Source organism: Mustela erminea, chromosome 8, assembly GCF_009829155.1.
Source record: "Mustela erminea isolate mMusErm1 chromosome 8, mMusErm1.Pri, whole genome shotgun sequence".
Classification (NCBI taxonomy): Eukaryota; Metazoa; Chordata; class Mammalia; order Carnivora; family Mustelidae; genus Mustela; species Mustela erminea.
Window position 1 is genome coordinate 112,176,973 of NC_045621.1, and position 19,547 is coordinate 112,196,519.

The following is a 19,547-nucleotide window of genomic DNA, read 5'->3' on the forward strand; positions in this document are numbered from 1 at the left end:
TGTTATGCTCCACAAATAAGTGAAACCATATGATAATTGACTCTCTCTGCTTGACTTATTTCACTCAGCATAATCTCTTCCAGTCCCGTCCATGTTGCTACAAAAGTTGGGTATTCATCCTTTCTGATGGAGGCATAATACTCTATCCCCAGGGGTACAGGTCTGTGAATCACCAGGTTTACACACTTCATAGCACTCACCAAAGCACATACCCTCCCCAATGTCCATAATCCCACCCCCTTCTCCCAAACCCCCTCCCCCCAGCAACCCTCAGTTTGTTTTGTGAGATTAAAAGTCACTTATGGTTTGTCTCCCTCCCAATCCCATCTTGTTTCATTGATTCTTCTCCTACCCACTTAAGCCCCCATGTTGCATCACCACTTCCTCATATCAAGGAGATCATATGATAGTTGTCTTTCTCTGCTTGACTTATTTCGCTAAGCATGATACGCTCTAGTTGCATCCATGTTGTCGCAAATGGCAAGATTTCATTTCTTTTGATGGCTGCATAGTATTCCATTGTGTATATATACCACATCTTCTTGATCCATTCATCTGTTGATGGACATCTAGGTTCTTTCCATAGTTTGGCTATTGTGGACATTGCTGCTATAAACATTCGGGTGCACGTGCCCCTTTGGATCACTACTAACTTTTATAGAGCAAAGGCCATGTGGTTGAGCCTGGCCACACACAGGTGGCCAATGAGATTGTAACACACAGAGAAAACTGCACAGTTATGCTAGATCACACACGGGTGGCCAATTGAATTTCAATTTACCCTAGTAGATATTTGAACTAGCCTTGGTCAGAATTGGTGCCCAAAAGACGGGGCCCACTCTCCTTGGTAGCTAGGGAGACCGTATGTGTGCCCCACTGATTGGGTGTCTCCACTTGGCCTGACCTGCCCTTGTATCTGGGCTTTGCTACCTGGGACTGGTTTCCAGGACTTGCTTTTAAGTAAGTTCCTCTGGGAGTGGCAGGGTCAATCTAAGTTTACTGCATAAACAACAAAATGGCTCCCTCTGGCTAAGTAGGCCCTTACATTATCCATTATTCTTTATATACTTATTTTTCTGTACCAGTATTTCCAAAAACTTCTATAATGAAAATATATTACCTTGGTTATAAAAATACTATATTCTTTTTTTTTTACTGTAATTTTTTTATTAAATTGATTTATTTATTTTCAAAAAACAGTATTCATTATTTTTTTCACCACACCCAGTGCTCCATGCAATCCGTGCCCTCTATAATACCCACCACCTGGTACCCCAACTTCCCACCCCCCCCGCCACTTCAAACCTCTCAAATTGTTTTTCAGAGTCCATAGTCTATTCTAATGAATAATTTTTAAGCAAGTAGACTGGACAGAAAATAAGACCTGGCCAGATATATCTTTACATTTTTTTTAAAGACTTTTTTTTTTTAAATATTTTATTTATTTATTAGACAGAGAGAGAGAGATCACAAGTAGACAGAGGGGGAAGCAGGCCCCCTGCTGAGCAGAGAGCCCTATCTGGGACTCGATTTCAGGACCCTGAGATCATGACCTGAGCTGAAGGCAGAGGCTTAACCCACTGAGCCACCCAGGCACCCCTCTTTAGATTTTTTTAAATCACATATGGACTGCAGGAATTCTCATGTGTGTGAGTGAGAAAGTAGGATAGTTCACCCAGTAAGACCAAGATAGGTGATTAGGAGCTGTTTTGGGTAAAGACAGTTGAGAGGATTGGGAGCAGATGGAAAGACTGATGAGCCAAACTGAAGTTTGATGTCATGAATTTGAATTTCCCCATCAACCTCCACAGCGTGGATGCAGAAGTGGGGAAGGGAGATGGTGAGATCAATCAAGGAAGTGTTTAGGAGGGAAGATGTATTAGGACAAGTTTCCAAGGGGACTGAGGGTACTGACAGTACTTGAGGCCACATTAAATAGGGAAGGAAGTGAAGTTAGGAAGATTATAGACTGGGAAAAATGTACAGAAATCTCCCATTCCTTAGATTCTGTCATTACCAATCACTGAAACCATCTACAATCACTTTCAAAATCCCCTGCTTCCACTCCTGGGTCTCTCCTTCAAATGTCTTGCAACACCAGTGGAATCAACAGTCTTATTATTGTCCCTTACCCTCCTGACAACCTCTCTTCCTTCCCTCTTTCCCAGCCCCTGAGCTGGGAAGTGGGGAATTGTAGAAAGATAAGTTAAAAATACAGACTATTCTCTTTCCAAAATTTAGCAGTTTCTTTTTTTTCATTAAACATTTCCTTGCTTATTTTCTTTCTTTCTTTTTTTTTTTTTTTTAACATATAATGTATTTCTATCACCAGGGGTACAGGTCTGAATTGCCAGGTTTACACACTTCACAGCACTCACCATAGCACATACCCTCCCCAATGTCCATAACCCCACTCCCCTATCCATCCCCCCTCCCCCGGTAACCTTCAGTTTGTTTTGTGAGATTAAGAGTCACTTATGGTTTGTCTACCTCCCAATCCCATCTTGTTTCATTTATTCTTCTCCTACCCCCTTAACCCCTCATGTTGCATCTCCACTTTCTCATATCAGGGAGATCATATGATCGTTGTCTTTCTCCGCTTGACTTATTTCGCTAAACATGATACCCTCTAGTTCCATCCACGTCATCGCAAATGGCAAGATTTCATTTCTTTTGATGGCTGCATAGTATTCCATTGTGTATATATACCACATCTTCTTGATCCATTCATCTGTTAATGGACATCTAGCTTCTTTCCATAGTTTGGCTATTGTAGACATTGCTGCTATAAACATTCGGGTGCACGTGCCCCTTTGGATCACTACGTTTGTATCTTTAGGGTAAATACCTAGTAGTGCAATTGCTGGGTCATAGGGTAGTTCTATTTTCAACATTTTGAGGAACCTCCAAGCTCTTTTCCAGAGCGATTGCACCAGCTTGCATTCCCACCAACAGTGTAGGAGGGTTCCCCTTTCTCCACATCCTCGCCAGCATCTGTCATTTCCTGACTTGTTAATTTTAGCCATACTGACTGGTGTGAGGTGATATCTTATTGTGGTTTTGATTTGTATTTCCCTGATGCCAAGTGATGTGGAGCACTTTTTCATGTGTCGGTTGGCCATCTGGACGTTTTCTTTGCAGAAATGTCTGTTCTTGTCTTCTGCCCATTTCTTGATTGGATTATTTGTTCTTTGGGTGTTGAGTTTGCTAAGTTCTTCATAGATTATGGATACTAGGCCTTTATCTAATATGTCATTTGCAAATATATTCTCCCATTCTGTCAGTTGTCTTTTGGTTTTGTTAACTGTTTCCTTTGCTGTGCAAAAGCTTTTGATCTTGATGAAGTCCCAATAGTTCATTTTTGCCCTTGCTTCCCTTGCCTTTGGCAATGTTCCTAGGAAGATATTGCTGCGGCTGAGGTCGAAGAGGTTGCTGCCTGTGTTCCCCTCAAGGATTTTGAAGGATTTCTTTCTCACATTGAGGTCCTTTATTCATTTTTAGTCTCTTTTCATGTGTGGTGTAAGGAAGTGGTCCAATTTCATTTTTCTGCATGTGGCTGTCCAATTTTCCCAACACCATTTATTGAAGAGGCTGTGTTTTTCCCACTGGACATTCTTTCCTGCTTTGTTGAAGATTAGTTGACCATAGAGTTGAGGGTCTATTTCTGGGCTCTCTATTCTGTTCCATTGATCTATGTGTCTGTTTTTGTGCCAGTACCATGCTATCTTGATGATGACGGCTTTGTAATAGAGCTTGAAGTCCGGAATTTTGATGCCACCAACTTTGGCTTTCTTTTTCAATATCCCTTTAGCTATTCGAGGTCTTTTCTGGTTCCATATAAATTTGAGGGTTACTTGTTCCATCTCTTTGAAAAAAATAGATGGTATTTTGATAGGAATTTCATTAAATGTGTAGGTTGCTTTAGGTAGCCTAGACATTTTCACAATATTTGTTCTTCCAATCCAGGAGTATGAAACATTTTTCCATTTCTTTGTGTCTTCCTCAATTTCTTTCATGAGTACTTTATAGTTTTCTGAGTATAGATTCTTAGCCTCATCAGTTAGGTTTATTCCTAGATATCTTATGGTTTGGGGTGCAATTGTAAATGGGATTGACTTCTTGATTTCTCTTTCTTCTGTCTTGTTGTTGGTGTAGAGAAATGCAACTGATTTCTGTGCATTGATTTTATATCCTGACACTTTACTGAATTCCTGTACGAGTTCTAGCAGTTTTAGAGTGGAGTCTTTTGGGTTTTCCACATATAATATCATATCTTCTGCGAAGAGTGATAAATTTGAATTCTTCTCTGCCGATTTGGATGCCTTTAATTTCCTTTTGTTGTCTGATTGCTGAGGCTAGGACTTCTAGTACTATGTTGAATAGCAGTGGTGATAATGGACATCCCTGCCATGTTCCTGATCTTAGCAGAAAAGCTTTCAGTTTTTCTCCATTGAGCATGGTATTGCGGTGGGTTTTTCATAGATGGCCTGATAATATTGAGGTATGTGCCCTCTATCCCTACACTTTGAAGAGTTTTGATCAGGAAGGGATGCTGCACTTTGTCAAATGCTTTTTCAGCATCTATAAAGAGTATCATATGGTTCTTGTTTTATCTTTTATTAATGTATTGTACCACATTGATTGATTTGCGGATGTTGAACGAAACTTGCAGCCCTGGAATAAATCCCACTTGGTCATGGTAATTAATCCTTTTAATGTACTATGGAATCCTATTGGCTAATATTTTGGTGAGAATTTCCGCATCTGTGTTCATCAAGGATATTGGTCTGTAGTTCTCTTTTTTGTTGGGATCCTTGTCTGGTTTGGGGATCAAGGTGATGCTGGCCTCATAAAATGAGTTTGGAAGTTGTCCTTCCATTTCTATTTTTTGGAACAGTTTCAGGAGAATAGGAATTAGTTCTTCTTTAAATGTTTGGTAGAATTCCCCCCGGGAAGCCGTTTGGCCCCGGGCTTTTGTTTGTTTGGAGATTCCTGATGACTGTTTCAATCTCCTTACTGGTTATGGGTCTGTTCAGGTTTTTTATATCTTCCTGGTTCAGTTGTGGTAGTTTATATGTCTCTAGGAATTCATCCATTTCTTCCCAATTGTCAAATTTTTGGGCGTAGAGTTGCTCATAGTATGTTCTTATAATTATTTTTCTTGGTGTTAGTTGTGAGCTCTCTTCTTTCATTCATGATTTTATTTATTTGGGTATTTTCTCTTTTCTTTTTGATAAGTCTGGCCAGGGGTTTATCAATCTTATTAATTCTTTCAAAGAACCAGCTCCTAGTTTTGTTGATTTGTTCTATTGGGTTTTTTGGTTTCTATTTTATTGATTTCTGCTCTGATCTTTATGATTTCTCTTCGCCTGCTGGGTTTAGGGTTTCTTTCTTGTTCTTTCTCCAGCTCCGTTAGGTGGAGGATTAGGTTGTGTACTTGAGACCTTTCTTGTTTCTTGAGAAAGGCTTGTACCGCTGTATATTTTCCTCTCAAGACTGCCTTTGCTGTTCCCACAGATTCTGAACCGTTGTGTTTTCATTATCATTTGTTTCCATGAATTTTTTCACATCTTCTTTAATTTCCTGGTTGACCCATTCATTGTTTAGAAGGATGCTGTTTAGTCTTCATGTATTTGGGTTCTTCCCAAATTTCCTCCTGTGATTGAGTTCTAGCTTCAGAGCACTGTGGTCTGAAAATATGCAGGGAATGATCCTAATCTTTTGATACCAGTTGAGATCTGATTTAGGACGCAGGACGTGATCTTTTCTGGAGAATGTTCCATATGCAGTAGAGAAGAATAAGTATTCTGTTGCTTTGGGATGAAATGTTCTGAATATATTTGTGATGTCCATCTGGTCCAGTGTGTCATTTAAGTCCTTTTTTTCCTTGTTGATCTTTTGCTTGGATGATCTATTTCAGTGAGGGGAGTGTTAAAATCCCCTACTATTATTGTATTATTGTTGATGTGTTTCCTTTGAGTTTGTTATTAATTGGTTTATATAGTTGGCTGCTCCTACGTTAGGGACATAGATATTTAAAATTGTTAGATCTTCTTTTTGGACAAACCCTTTGAGTATGATATAGTGTCCTTCCTCATCTCTTATTATAGTCTTTGGCTTAAAATCTACTTGATCTGATATAAGCATTGCCACCCCTGCTTTCTTCTGGTGTCCATTAGCATGGTCAATTGTTTTCCATCACCTCACTTTTAATCTGGAGGTGTCTTTAGGTCTAAAACGAGTTTCTTATAGGCAACATATAGATGGGTTTTGTTTATTTATTCATTCCTATACCCTGTGTCTTTTGATTGGGGCATTTAGCCCATTGACATTCAGGGTAACTATTGAGAGATATGAATTTAGTGCCATTGTATTGCCTGTAAGGTGACTGTTACTGTATATTGTGTCTGTTCCTTTCTGATCTACTACTTTTAGGCTCTCTCTTCGCTTAAAGGACCCCTTTCAATATTTCCTGTTGAGCTGGTTTGGTGTTTGCAAATTCTTTCAGTTTTTGTTTGTCCTGGAAGCTTTTAATCTCTCCTTCTATTTTCAGTGATAGCCTAGCTGGATATAATATTCTTGGCTGCATGTTTTTCTCATTTAGTGCTCTGAATATATCATGCCAGTTCTTTCTGGCCTGCCAGTTCTCTGTGGATAAGTCTGCTGCCAATCTAATATTTTTACCATTGTATGTTACAGACTTCTTTTCCCGGGCTGCTTTCAGGATTTTCTCTTTGTCACTAAGACTTGTAAATGTTACTATTAGGTGATGGGGTGTGGACCTATTCTTGTTGATTTTGAGGTGGGTTCTCTGCACCTCCTGGATTTTGATGCTTGTTCCCTTTGCCATATTAGGGAAATTCTCTCCAATAATTCTCTCCAATATACCTTGTGCTCCCCTTTCTCTTTCTTCTTCTTCTGGAATCCCAGTTATTCTCCCATCCAAGTACTAACCAGGCCCGACCCTGCTTAGCTTCTGAGATCAGACAAGATCGGGCGCATTCAGGGTGGTATGGCCGTAGACCCAGTTATTCTAATGTTGTTTCATCTTGTGGTGTCACTTATTGCTCAAATTCTCCCCTTGTGGTCCAGTAGATATTTGTCCCTCTTTTGTTCAGCTTCTTTATTCTCTGTCATTTGGTCTTCTATATCACTAATTCTTTCTTCTGCCTCATTTATCCTAGCAGTAAGAGCCTCCATTTGTTATTGCACCTCATTAATAGCTTTTTTGATTTCAACTTGGTTAGATTTTAGTTCTTTTATTTCTTCAGAAAGGGCTTTTATATCACCCGGGATGGTTTCTCTAATATCTTCCATGCCTTTTTCGAGCCCGGCTAGAACCTTTAGAATTGTCATTCTGAACTCAAGATCTGACATATTACCAATGTCTTTATTGATTAGGTCCCTAGCTTTCAGTACTGCCTCTTGTTCTTTTTTTTTTTTTTTTGTGGTGAATTTTTCTGCCTTGTCATTTTGTCTGGGTAAGAGTATATGAAGGAGCAAGTAAAATACTTAAAGGGTGACAAAGACCCCAGGAAAATACACTTTAACCAAATCAGAAGAGACCCCAAATAGTTGGATGGGGGAGAAAGGGGATAAAAAGAGGCTCAGAAAAAAAAAGAAACTAATAAAAAACGAAAACGAATGAAGGAAAAAAAATAAAATATATATATATATATATTAGATAAACTAGTTAAAATACGTTAAAAAAGAAAAGGGTAAGAGTTAAAAAAAATTAGCAGAATTGGAAGAAAAAAATTAAAAAGAAAAACAAATTAAATTAACTGCAAGACTAATGAATCATGGAGAGAAAGCCATGAGTTCAGTGCTTTGCTTTCTCCTTCTCTGGAATTCCGCTGCTCTCCTTGGTATTGAACCTGCACTCCTTGGTAGGTGAACTTGGTCCTGGCTGGATTTCTTGTTGATCTTCTGGGGGAGCAGCCTGTTGTAGTGATTCTCAAGTGTCTTTGCCTCAGGCAGAATTGCACCTCCCTTACCAGGGGCCGGGCTGAGTAATCTGCTTGGCTTCCCTTTCGGGAGCTTTTGTTCCCTGAACGCTTTCTGTAGAGTTCTGGAGGGCGGATACGAAAATGGCGGCCTCCCAGTCTCTGGCCCAGAGGAGCCGAGAGCTCGGGCTCCACTCTTCAGTGCACCCTCAGAGAATAGCACCCAATAACTCCCGTCTCCCTGGCTTCTGACCACGCTCCAAGCTCACACAGGCTGTGACCTGTTCAAGGTAACCCTGAGCTGAGAGCTCACTCCTTGGCTCTGTCTTTGTAGCTGGCTTCCCTGTTCTAATACCTGCAAGCTCTGCGACACTCAGACACCCCTGATCCTTCTGTGACCTTGCGGGACCTGGTGCCGTGCTGACCCTGTGTGGGGTTCACCCCCGTTTAACCTCTAGAGCTATGTCCCCCAGTGAAACAGAGTTGTAACAGTCCTGATTTTGTGCTCCATTGCTCTGCCGCTTGTTGAGAGCTGGCCCCTCCCCCCGCAGTCTATCTTGCTGTCGTTTTGGATTCACTTCTCCGCCTGTCCTACCTTTCAGAAAGTGTTGATTTTCTGTGTCTAGAATTGCTGTTCTTCTTCTCTTCATTCTCCTGTTGGATTTGTAGATGTTTGCAATGTTTAGATAAGCTATCTAGCTGATCTCCTGCTACCTGGTGTAGCCTCAGCCTGCTACTTTTCTGCCATCTTATTTTCCTTTAAAAAAAAAGATTTCAGAGTTTTGAGAAAGTCAATTCTGACAGTTTTTTGCCAACTTAATCGTAGTGAGGGATGGAACTTCGGAATCCCTTACTCCACCATTTTCAGTGACATCTACTCATGACATATTTTCAACAAGAGTGCAGAAGAAATTCAAGGGAAGGAAAGCCTTTTCATGAAATGATGCTGAAAGAGTTGGGCACTCATAAACCAATAAATAAGTAAACCTTGCCCTAAAACTCTCACCTTACACAAAAGCAATTCAAAATGGGTCATATGTTATTTGTAAAATGTAAAATGATACAACTTTTACAAAATAATGTAAGAATAATATTTAGAATTCAGGGCAAGGAAAGAGTTCTTAGATTTGATATAAAAACCATAAAAGGTCCATAAAAGGAACATTTGATTAAATTGGACCTCATTGTAATTAAATATTTTCTATGACAAATACCCTCTTAGGAAGATGAAAAGATAAGCTACAGAGTGAGAAAATATATCTGGAAACCTCTGATAAAGGACTATTATCTACAATATATAAAGAACTCTTGAATCTCATCAGTTGAAAAGCAAATAATACAGTTTGAAAATGGATAAAAGTCATGAACAGACATTTCCCCAAAGACAGACAGATGGGAAATAAGCAGATAAGAATCTGTTTAACATTAAGCAGTAGGGAAATGTTAGTTAACATTGCTAACAAATGCTAGTGATGATACAGGGGCGCCTGGGTGGCTCGATGGGTTAAAGCCTCTGCCTTCAGCTCAGATTGTGATCCCAGGGTCCTGGGATCAAGCTCCACATCGGGCTCTCTGCTCAGTGGCGAGCCTGCTTCCCCCCTCCCACTCTACCTGCCTCTCTGCCTACTTGTGATCTCTCTCCGTCAAAAAATTAATAAAATCTTTAAAAAAAAGTGATGATACAGTGTTTCTGCACACCTGTCAGAATGACTATAACAAAAATAGTGACAAGACTACATGCTGGGGAGGATGTGGAGGAGACTGATCTCTCATACATTGATGGTGAGAGAGCATAATGGTAAATTTTTCTAGAATGTAGTTAACAGTGCTTGTAATACTTAATATGCAGCTATTTCATGACTCCACATTGTACTTCTGACATTTCTACCAGAGAAATGAAAATTTATATTCACATGAAACAAATGAATATATATGAATGTACATATCAGTTGTATTTATAATAGCCCTAAACTGGAAACAATCTATATATTCTTAAATTGGTGAGTGGTTCAACAACCTATGGTACTCATATACTATGAGACACTACTTAAGAAAAGAAAAGGAACAAATTATTGATACATGTAACAACTTGGATGGGTCTCAAAGAAATTATGCTGAGTGAGAAATGCCAGTTTTAACAACTTATATATTGTATGACTCTGTTTATATAATATTCTTCAAATGACAGTACTTTATCAATAAAGGATGGATTACTGGTTCCAGGGGTTAGGGACAACTTTGGAAGTGGGATAAATGGGAGGTGGGTGTGATTATAAAAGCACAAGATACAAAGATCCTTGTAATGATGGAATGTTCTATATCTTGTCTTTGGTGGTGAACACTTAAAAATACACTTGGTAGAACTGCATAGAACTAAATATACACGTGCACATAAATAAGTACAAGAACAACTGGATTAGATTGGTGAATTGTATTAAAATCTATATCCTGGATGTGATACTCTACTATAGTTCTTTTTATTTTTATTTTATTTTTTTATTTTCAGCATAACAGTATTCATTATTTTTTCACCACACCCAGTGTTCCATGCAATCCGTGCCCTCTATAATACCCACCACCTGGTACCCCGACCTCCCACCCCCCTGCCACTTCAAACGCCTCAGATTGTTTTTCAGAGTCCATAGTCTCTCATGACTCACCTCCCCTTCCAATTTACCCCAACTCCCTTCTTCTCTCTAACTCCCCTTGTCCTCCATGCTATTTGTTATGCTCCACAAATAAGTGAGACCATATGATAATTGACTCTCTCTGCTTGACTTATTTCACTCAGCATAATCTCTTCCAGTCCCGTCCATGTTGCTACAAAAGTTGGGTATTCGTCCTTTCTGATGGAGGCATAATACTCCATAGTGTATATGGACCACATCTTCCTTATCCATTCGTCCATTGAAGGGCATCTTGGTTCTTTCCACAGTTTGGCAACCATGGCCATTGCTGCTATAAACATTGGGGTACAGATGGCCCTTCTTTTCACGACATCTGTACCTTTGGGGTAAATACCCAGGAGTGCAATGGCAAGGTGATAGGGAAGTTCTATTTTTAATTTCTTGAGGAATCTCCACACTGTTCTCCAAAAAGGCTGCACCAACTTGCATTCCCACCAACAGTGTAAGAGGGTTCCACTTTCTCCACATCCCCTCCAACACATGTTGTTTCTTGTCTTGCTAATTTTGGCTATTCTAACTGGTGTAAGAATATCTCAATGGTGTAAGGTGTAAGGTGATATCTCAATGTGGTTTTAATTTGAATCTCTCTGATGGCTAGTGATGATGAACATCTACTATAGTTTTGAAAGATATTACCATTGGGGAAAATGGTAAAGGGTATATGCCATCTCCATATTATTTCTGACATGTTTGCAAATTTGCTATATTTCAAAATTTAAAAAATATAACAAATGAGAAGTACATTGGATAAATTTACTTTCATGCTCAAAATTCTTCAGTGAGTTCCTAGCCGTGCAGGAGCACTGCTCAAAACTCCTTTAGGAGGGTGTACTGCCATAGGTGCAGATAACTGAGTCTCCAGCTTCGTGGCCTTCAAGCACACTTGCAACTTGCTGGTCAGTGCCCGGGAACAGTGGTGCTCTGATTTCCAGAGAAGGATTCTTCTTTGGACAACCTTGGGGTTGGCAAAGATTTTCTCCGAGCTGTGCTTTTGTCTGAATATCTTCTTTCCAGAGGTCCAGGTGGAAGTATTTCCCTGTCTACCCTTGGTCATTCTCACTCTCCTCTTTATCCTCTATAGGTGTTGTACCCAATAAACTATTTACTCTTCAGTCTAGTGTCAGCTTTCTAGAGGACCCCAACCGATGCAAATCACTTTCAGTTTGTCTGAGGGTGTTTGTAGACAGTCTACAAAGTATCTGGAAGGCTGTAGTCTTATACCTTAACTTCTCTACAGCCAGAACTTTCTCTGAACTCTGAGCCTTCTTTTGGTCCCCAGAATTAAGCACCTCCCACTACAGGAGGTTTGTATCTGTCATTTCCTTCTCTTGGGCAGTGTTAATTTTCTCTCAAGTAACTCTCACTGACTTCTGATCTCTCAGGCTCTCTGCTCTTTTCCTATCCTGGCCAATGCTTGTCTGTGTAATTGCTTGATGACTGATTCTGCCAATGCCCCCCAAAGCAGGACATTGTCTTTGCTGTTTTGTTGATTGTTCAATTTGCAGCCCTTACCCCGTGCTGGCACATGGTTGGAACTTGGTGATATTTGTCAAATGGATGGTCAAACTGGGTGAGCTGAAAGAGGATGGCACTGTTTTCCTCATCTATACTTATCATAATTAACTTTCTGCAAATACTTTTATTTGGGAAATTCATGACAACATGTAGGGCATTGGTAATTTTGCATTTTGCATACTTATACCTTTGTAAGATTTATGTGTGCAGTAACCTACTGTCTGATTCCCCAAATACTTGAAGAACCTCTGTATCCCCTGGGGATCACTTACTAACTATAATCTCTTAAGTCTGATGATGATTTGCTAATCAAAGATTTCACATCTTCCACTAACCTCCTCTTGAAACCAAAAGGGAAAAAAGGCCATTCCAGCAATCTGGGTTCTCATCCTTAGCAAGAAATCCTCATAAAATGCTAATTAAGTGATAAATCCAATGGACAATCTGTGAATGGCTGACTTGCATTTTTTAAGTTAATGAGTATTTCTAGTTGCCAATACTGCTGGGGTCATTATGGATTTCCTGGTCAGTGTTCAACTTCTGGTCTCATAAACCTCCCTTTTCCGAGAGGAGTCATTGCTCAAGCTCCATGAAATAAACCTAGGGGTGGAGTCTACATGAAATTCGTTAATCTTTGAGGCTCCTAGGAACTAAAATATGTGGAAGCTAATTAAAAACAAACAAACAACAAATACAACACATGTACATACAGAAGCAAGTTATACTATTAGTGTTTATATAAAACAGAGCTCTGGTGTACTCCTAGAGTCTTAATCAACAATTGATGGATACTAATTGAGGTCTTAGACTCTCTCACCTGGGAGTTCTATGTCCTCCTGCCTGAGCCCCTCTGTGGACCAATACTGTGCTGATGTTTGATCTCAGTCATTCATCAGAGTTTTACTTTTCTTGGGAACTTCATTTGATAGAAAGTGAGACATAGGCTGTGTAAGGGGCAGAACTTAATTGCAGCACAGTTAAATGGCAGATGTAGAAATCATGCATCATTCTCTGGCACCACAGTCCAAACCTCTTCCAAGAAATGGACCTGGCCTGTATGACTTTTCCTTTCCAGTCTTGCCATTCCCAGCTCCATGGTCTTGCTGATCGCTGGGCCTGAAATACCTCTTCCACTTGGACCATCTAGGGAGCGCCTGCCCTTTGCCTGAGCTCAGCCAAAAGTCTTCTCTGCTTGAAGCATTTCCTCAGTCCATAGGCAGCACAGGTGACCTTTGACTCTACATTGCCCCTCTTGTCCACCCACGAGCTGTGAGGCCTCATTTCCAGAGTCTCTGGGTGGTATTGACTAGATGCCCTGAGAGCTTTAGGAGCCCCCTCCATCCTGTGTGCCAGCTCTATTCATTTCCCTCTCTCTGACATTTTCAGATTACACTGAGAATGTGATCTTTTGAATGTTTCATTACCAATGGAAAGAGTAACACCCTCTGAGTTGGTCTCTGTTAGTATTTTGCATACTTCCCTCCCAACCTCAAAGACCCTGTTCTTCCAAAACAGGAACTGCAGGGACCCCACCAAGTAAGATAGCTAGAAATGGAGCTGCTCTTTGGGACAACTGAGACTCCTGGATGCTTGGTCTTTTCCTGACCCATTAGGGGCCCCTGAAACAGCACATAATCCCCAAGCCTCCCTCCAAGCAAATATTGAACATTTCAGGACCAGTATCATTCATATTTTTGACTCTCAATTATTCTAAACATATAAGAGCCTGGCTTTTATAGGATTTTTGAAGTTCTGGGATCCCAAGTCTTTTTGGTCTTGAGGGATTTGCTTCATCCTTTCAAATATGATTCAGATAGATTCTCTCATACAGAGGGCTAAGGACAATTAGGAAATGATAACTCAGGTATTTGGAGGTTAGTGCCAAATAGAACTGGGTTCCACCAGGATCAGGAATTTTTTAGAGTCTACTCATACTCAGGTTCATATCTGGAAATAGATATTGATAAAGATAAAAAGCAAAAATGGTATGAAAATGTATGACACTAAGAGGGCAGGTGAAAATGCTTCCTCACAGAGCAGAGACTTAAACCTCTTCCTGCTGGAGGCCTGAGGTACAATAGCACACCGAGATGATTTTTGAAAGACTAGACCCTCCAGATTTAATGTCTGCCCGAGCTCTCAAATCATTCAGAAGAGGTGAGCATCCAATCACATGTGGTCAGAAGGGAAGTGGGTGATCAGGATGGATGCTGTATTATCAGTCAATGGAAGAGATTCTTGTAAGGAACATCTGTATCCCATGGCAAGGCCAATTCAGAAAGTTTTACGGGTGTTACTTGCATGACAGCAACAAGGATGCCCAACACCTGAAATAGAAGAGTAAATTATTTCCAGCTTTTCAATATTGGCTTGTTTGGGATATGTCAGTTGTAATGATGTATGTTTTATCTCCAGAAGCTTCTCTAGCCTAGCACCCATGCCTGGCTGGAACTTCTGTCAGAGCCCCAGTGGGCCCAGCAGAGAATCCCAGACCCAGGAGATAAATAGGTTGTTCTTGGCATCTTTGAAATATTTCTCTTCTCTGTCTTAATTTCCCTGAGGGGAAAATAAAATCATCTCATCTTAAATATCTTTTTCTTCCCTAAAAGTAAAAATTGGTTCATTTTTAAAAAGTAAGATTCTAGTCCTCAAAAGAATGGAGAGAGTTCGTGGATGACCTACAGCCTCCAGTTCAACTGCATGTCTTCTGTCTCAGCTGGATCCATCCAGCCCATAGTCGTCCCCTCTAGGGCTCAAGACATCAGTGGAAATGAAGCTGTTCTGGACCCTCCAGGCCATTTCATCCACCAGCTGAAGAACACCAGTGACATCTGTGGATTCTTTGTCATGGAGCACAACAAATCACCAGCCAGAGAAAGCCAGACACATAATGAGCCATAATCATGTAGTGGCTGTTTTAAGCCACAAAGTTTGGAGGTAGTTTGTTACACAGACATAGATAACCAGACTACTGACCTGATCAACACAGTTAAAAATAATTTCATTGCAGGGTTTTTGGAGGATGAGCAAAAATGAAAATAACCTTACTTGGTAAATGATGAATAAAAGTGACTAACATTATTTTTATTGTTTAAAACAGTAATTGTATCTCTGCCTTACAGAAAACTTCAATAACTATATCAAACAAGAAGATAATTGCAAAGTGCCAGCATTTGAGAATGGAAGGGGGGGTCATAGTCAGAACAAAGGAGCATGAGATGAGCCTATTACTATCAGTTCTACTTCCAGGCTCCTATCCTTTGGACTAAATTGCAATGTCTTCAGGTTGTCTCCATGTGTAGTTATACTTTAATCAAGAAGCATGCATCTGTGGCTGCTCTGTACCAGATACTGCACACCAGTCTGGGACTACGAGTGGAGTAGGGCCAGCCTCTCCACTGATTTGCTTCGCGAGCTGGTTAGATTGGGAGAAGAAGATGAGAAGATGTTAACAGAAAAATTCCACAAAATGATTATAGCTGAGGCAAGGTTAATGTAAGAAAACCAAACCAAACCAAATCAAACCAAAACAAAAAACCAAAAACAAAAAAACAAAAAACAGGGCTACAAAGGTGTGTAACCAATTTGATTTGTTGAAATGAGCCAGGGAAGGAAAGCTGGTGACTAAGGCCAGAGACTCATGTGTGTGGAAACCAAAGAAAAGGTTTTTGATCTTCATCCAAACAAGAACCACAGGCAGGTCTAAAGGATGGGAATAATGTGACCAGATGTCAAGTTAGGAAATGCCTTAGGAAGAGAGCAGAGAAGGGCATATCAAGTCAGGAGAGCAGGGCAGTTATATATTAAGGCTCCTGCCTACCCAGACCTCCTATTGCATAATGATGTCTCTGTTCCTTCCAGAGCTTCTTCTGGACCACTGCCAGTGATGCCCTTCCTACGTTTCATTAGGCACCTTGATAATGTGGAGAAAATACCCTTTCCCTTCCAATACATATACAAAGTAGCTTTAAAGAAGGTTACTCATTTCTCTTTACTGGGGAGGGGGTGGGGGTGTAGGGGGCAGTTGGATTGTGGAAGTGCAGGGAGGCCTACTGACAATCTGAGTACTGCTTATCTTGCTGACTCATTCTCATTTTCCCCACAACACTGTGGGAGAAGGGCAAGTGCCCATTGTTTTCCCCCTTGACTCCCACTTCTGTCTGGATGAATGCCTTCCCATGCTAGTTCTTTTATGCAAATAGACATCAAATCACCCACTCAATTGGTCCTTGAGATACACTGGGCACCCCTGAACCCACTTTGTAATGGATATTTGCTCTTGGGGTAGGCACATTTTGTCAAACTATAGAGCCTAAAATTAAAATATATGCCTCAAATTCATTAGACATTCTGGACCACTCTCCCACTTTAATACATATATGAATTATAGTAAAAAAATATTTTGCATTCTGAAAATGCAAAGAAAGGCCCAAATATATTTAAATTATAAAAAGTGAGCTGAAAACAGGTAAGTGACCTAAAGCTAGTCTGCCCTGAAGACAAATCCTTTTGCAAATTGGATGCCCTGAGGAATGACTGCCTGACCAGAACCTCAAGCCCAGTTACAGTGGGAGAGCTAAAGCCTAAGGATAGGACATCGATATGGCTAAATACTCAGTGAGAGGGACATTTCTGCCTAGAGGCAAAGGTAACCATGATCACTGGCTCCTGGTTGAAAACTTGATAAATAGTAATCATCTCCATCACCACTATTTCCATTTTGGGTATACCAAGTTTTGTTTATCCATTTTTCTGTCAATGGATACTTGAGTTACTTCCACCTCTTGAGTATTGTGAATAATGCTGCTATGAATATGGGTATAGAAATATCTTTTCAAACACATAGACTGAATTCTTTGGGGGCATATGCCCCAAAGGAGAATTGTTGAATAATATGATGATTCTAATTTTAAGTTTTTGAGGAATTGTCATGTGTTTTTCATATCTGCTGCACCATTTTAAATTTCCCACCAACAGTATACAAGTGTTCCCACTTCTCCACATCCTCAGCAATAATTGTTATTTTCCGTGTATATATATATATATATATTTTATTTTTATATTTTTAATAATTTAATTTAAATTTATTAATTTAATTTAATTTAATTTATTTTATTTTAAATTAATTAATTAAATTAAATTTAAATTTAATTTAAATTTAATAAATTAAATTTAATTTAATAAGTTAGATTTATTAAATTAAATTTATTAAATTAAATTAAATTTAATAAGTTGAATTTATTAAATTATTTATATAAATAATTAAAATAAATTAAATTAAGTTAAATTTAATAATTTATTATTATATTTTTAATAAGCATTCTGATGGCTGTGAGGTAGCATCTCATCATGGTTTTGATTTGCATTTCCCTGATGATAAGTGATGTTGAGCTTCTTTTCATATAATTATTAGCCATTTCAATATTTTTTTTGAAGAAACCTATTCAAGTCCTTTGCCCATTTTAAAATTGATTATTTGTTATTGTTGTTGTTGTTGTTGTATTTCTTTATGTATTCTGGATATTTATCAGAATATCAAATATTTCTTACCAAATAAGGAATCTCAAATATTTTATTCCTTTCCAAAGATGGCCTTTTATTTTCAAGTTAGGTCACTTACCTCTCTGTTTTCAGTGGTCCAGAATGTCTAATGAATTTGAGGCATATATTTTAACTTTACGCTCTGTAGTTTGACAAACTTTTTAGATTCAAGTTTTGATGGCACTCAATTTTTCTATTTTTTTTGTTACTTTTGTTTTTAATGTTATATTCAAGAGGTTATTGCCAACTCCAGTGTCATGAAAATTTCCTCCTAAATTTTCTCTTAAGTTTTATAGTTTTTGCTCTTACATTTAAGTTTTCAATCCATTTTGAATTGCTTTCTGTATATGGCATAAAGTAAGGGTCTAATTTCATTCTTTTGCTTGTGGATATCCAGTTTTCCCAGTACCATCTGTGGAAGACTGTCACTACCACGTTGAATGTTTTTGGTACTCTTGTAGAATATCATTTGAACATACATGTGAGGATTTATTTTGAACCCCCTCTTCTTTTCCATAGGCCTGTATGTCTTTATGCCATACCACACTGTTTTGATTACTGCAACATTACAATAAGTTTGGAAACTAAGAATATGAGCTCTTCAAATTTGTTCTTTTTACAAGATTGTTTTGGCTATTCAAGTTCCCTTGAAATTCCACATGAATTTTAAAATGAAAATTTCTATTTCTGCAAAAGAAAACTTTGGGATTTTAATAGGTATTGCATTATGTCTGCTAATAACTTTGTGTAGTGTAAGTCTTCCAATTTGTGAACACAAAATGTCTTTCCATTTATTCATGTATTCTTTAATTTCTTCCAGCAACAATTTTTTAGTTTTCTGTGTATAAAGTTTTTCAATTCATTGGCTAAATGTTTCATTCTTTAGAAGTTATTGTAAATAGGGTTATTTTTCTTTCCTTAAAATTTTTACTTTTTTGGATTGTTAATTATTAGTGTCTAGAAATACAATTGATTTTTATATGTTGGCTTTTTATACATCAACTTTGCTGATTTTTTTTAGTTAGTTATAACAGTTTTTGGGGGGGATCTTTAGGGTTTTCTGCACATAAGAGTATGTCAATTGTGAACACAGATACATTTACTTCTTACTTTATAATTTGGATGCCTTTTATTTATTTACTTTCTCTTGTCTAATTTTCTGGCTAGGGCTTTCAGTATTATGTTAAATATAAGTAGTGAGAGCAAGTGTCTTTGCCTTGTTCCAGATCTTAAAGGAAAAACTTTCAGTCTTTCACCATTGAGTATGATGTTAACTGTGGAATTTTCATGTATAGCCCTAATTATGTTAAGGTAATTTCCTCTCACGTTTAACTTGACTATTTTTATAATGAAAGAGTGTTCAATATTGTCAAATGCTTTTTTTTTTTTTTTGCATCTGTTTAGATGATCATGTGGTTTTTTCCCCTCCTTCATTCTGTTAATATGGTATAGTACACTGATTAATTTTCATATGTTGAACCATCCTGTCATTCTAGGAATAGGTCCTACTTGGTCATGGTATATAATCCTTTTAACATGCTGTTAAATTCTGTTTGCTAGTATTTTGTTGGGAATTTTTCCATCAATATTCATTAGGAACATTGGTGTATAGTTTCTTTTTTTTCCTTTTTAAAATTTTTATTATTTTTTTGCTCATTTGTTTTTTGCATTTCACAAACAAGTGAAATTATATGGTTTTTGTTTTATTTCTGTCTGACTTACTTCACTTAGCATTATACCCTATAGGTCCATCCATGTTGTCACAAATGGAATGATCTCATTCTTTTTTATGGCTGAATAATATTCTATTCTTGCTCTCTCCCACATCTTTATCCATTTGTCTATCAATGTCTATCAA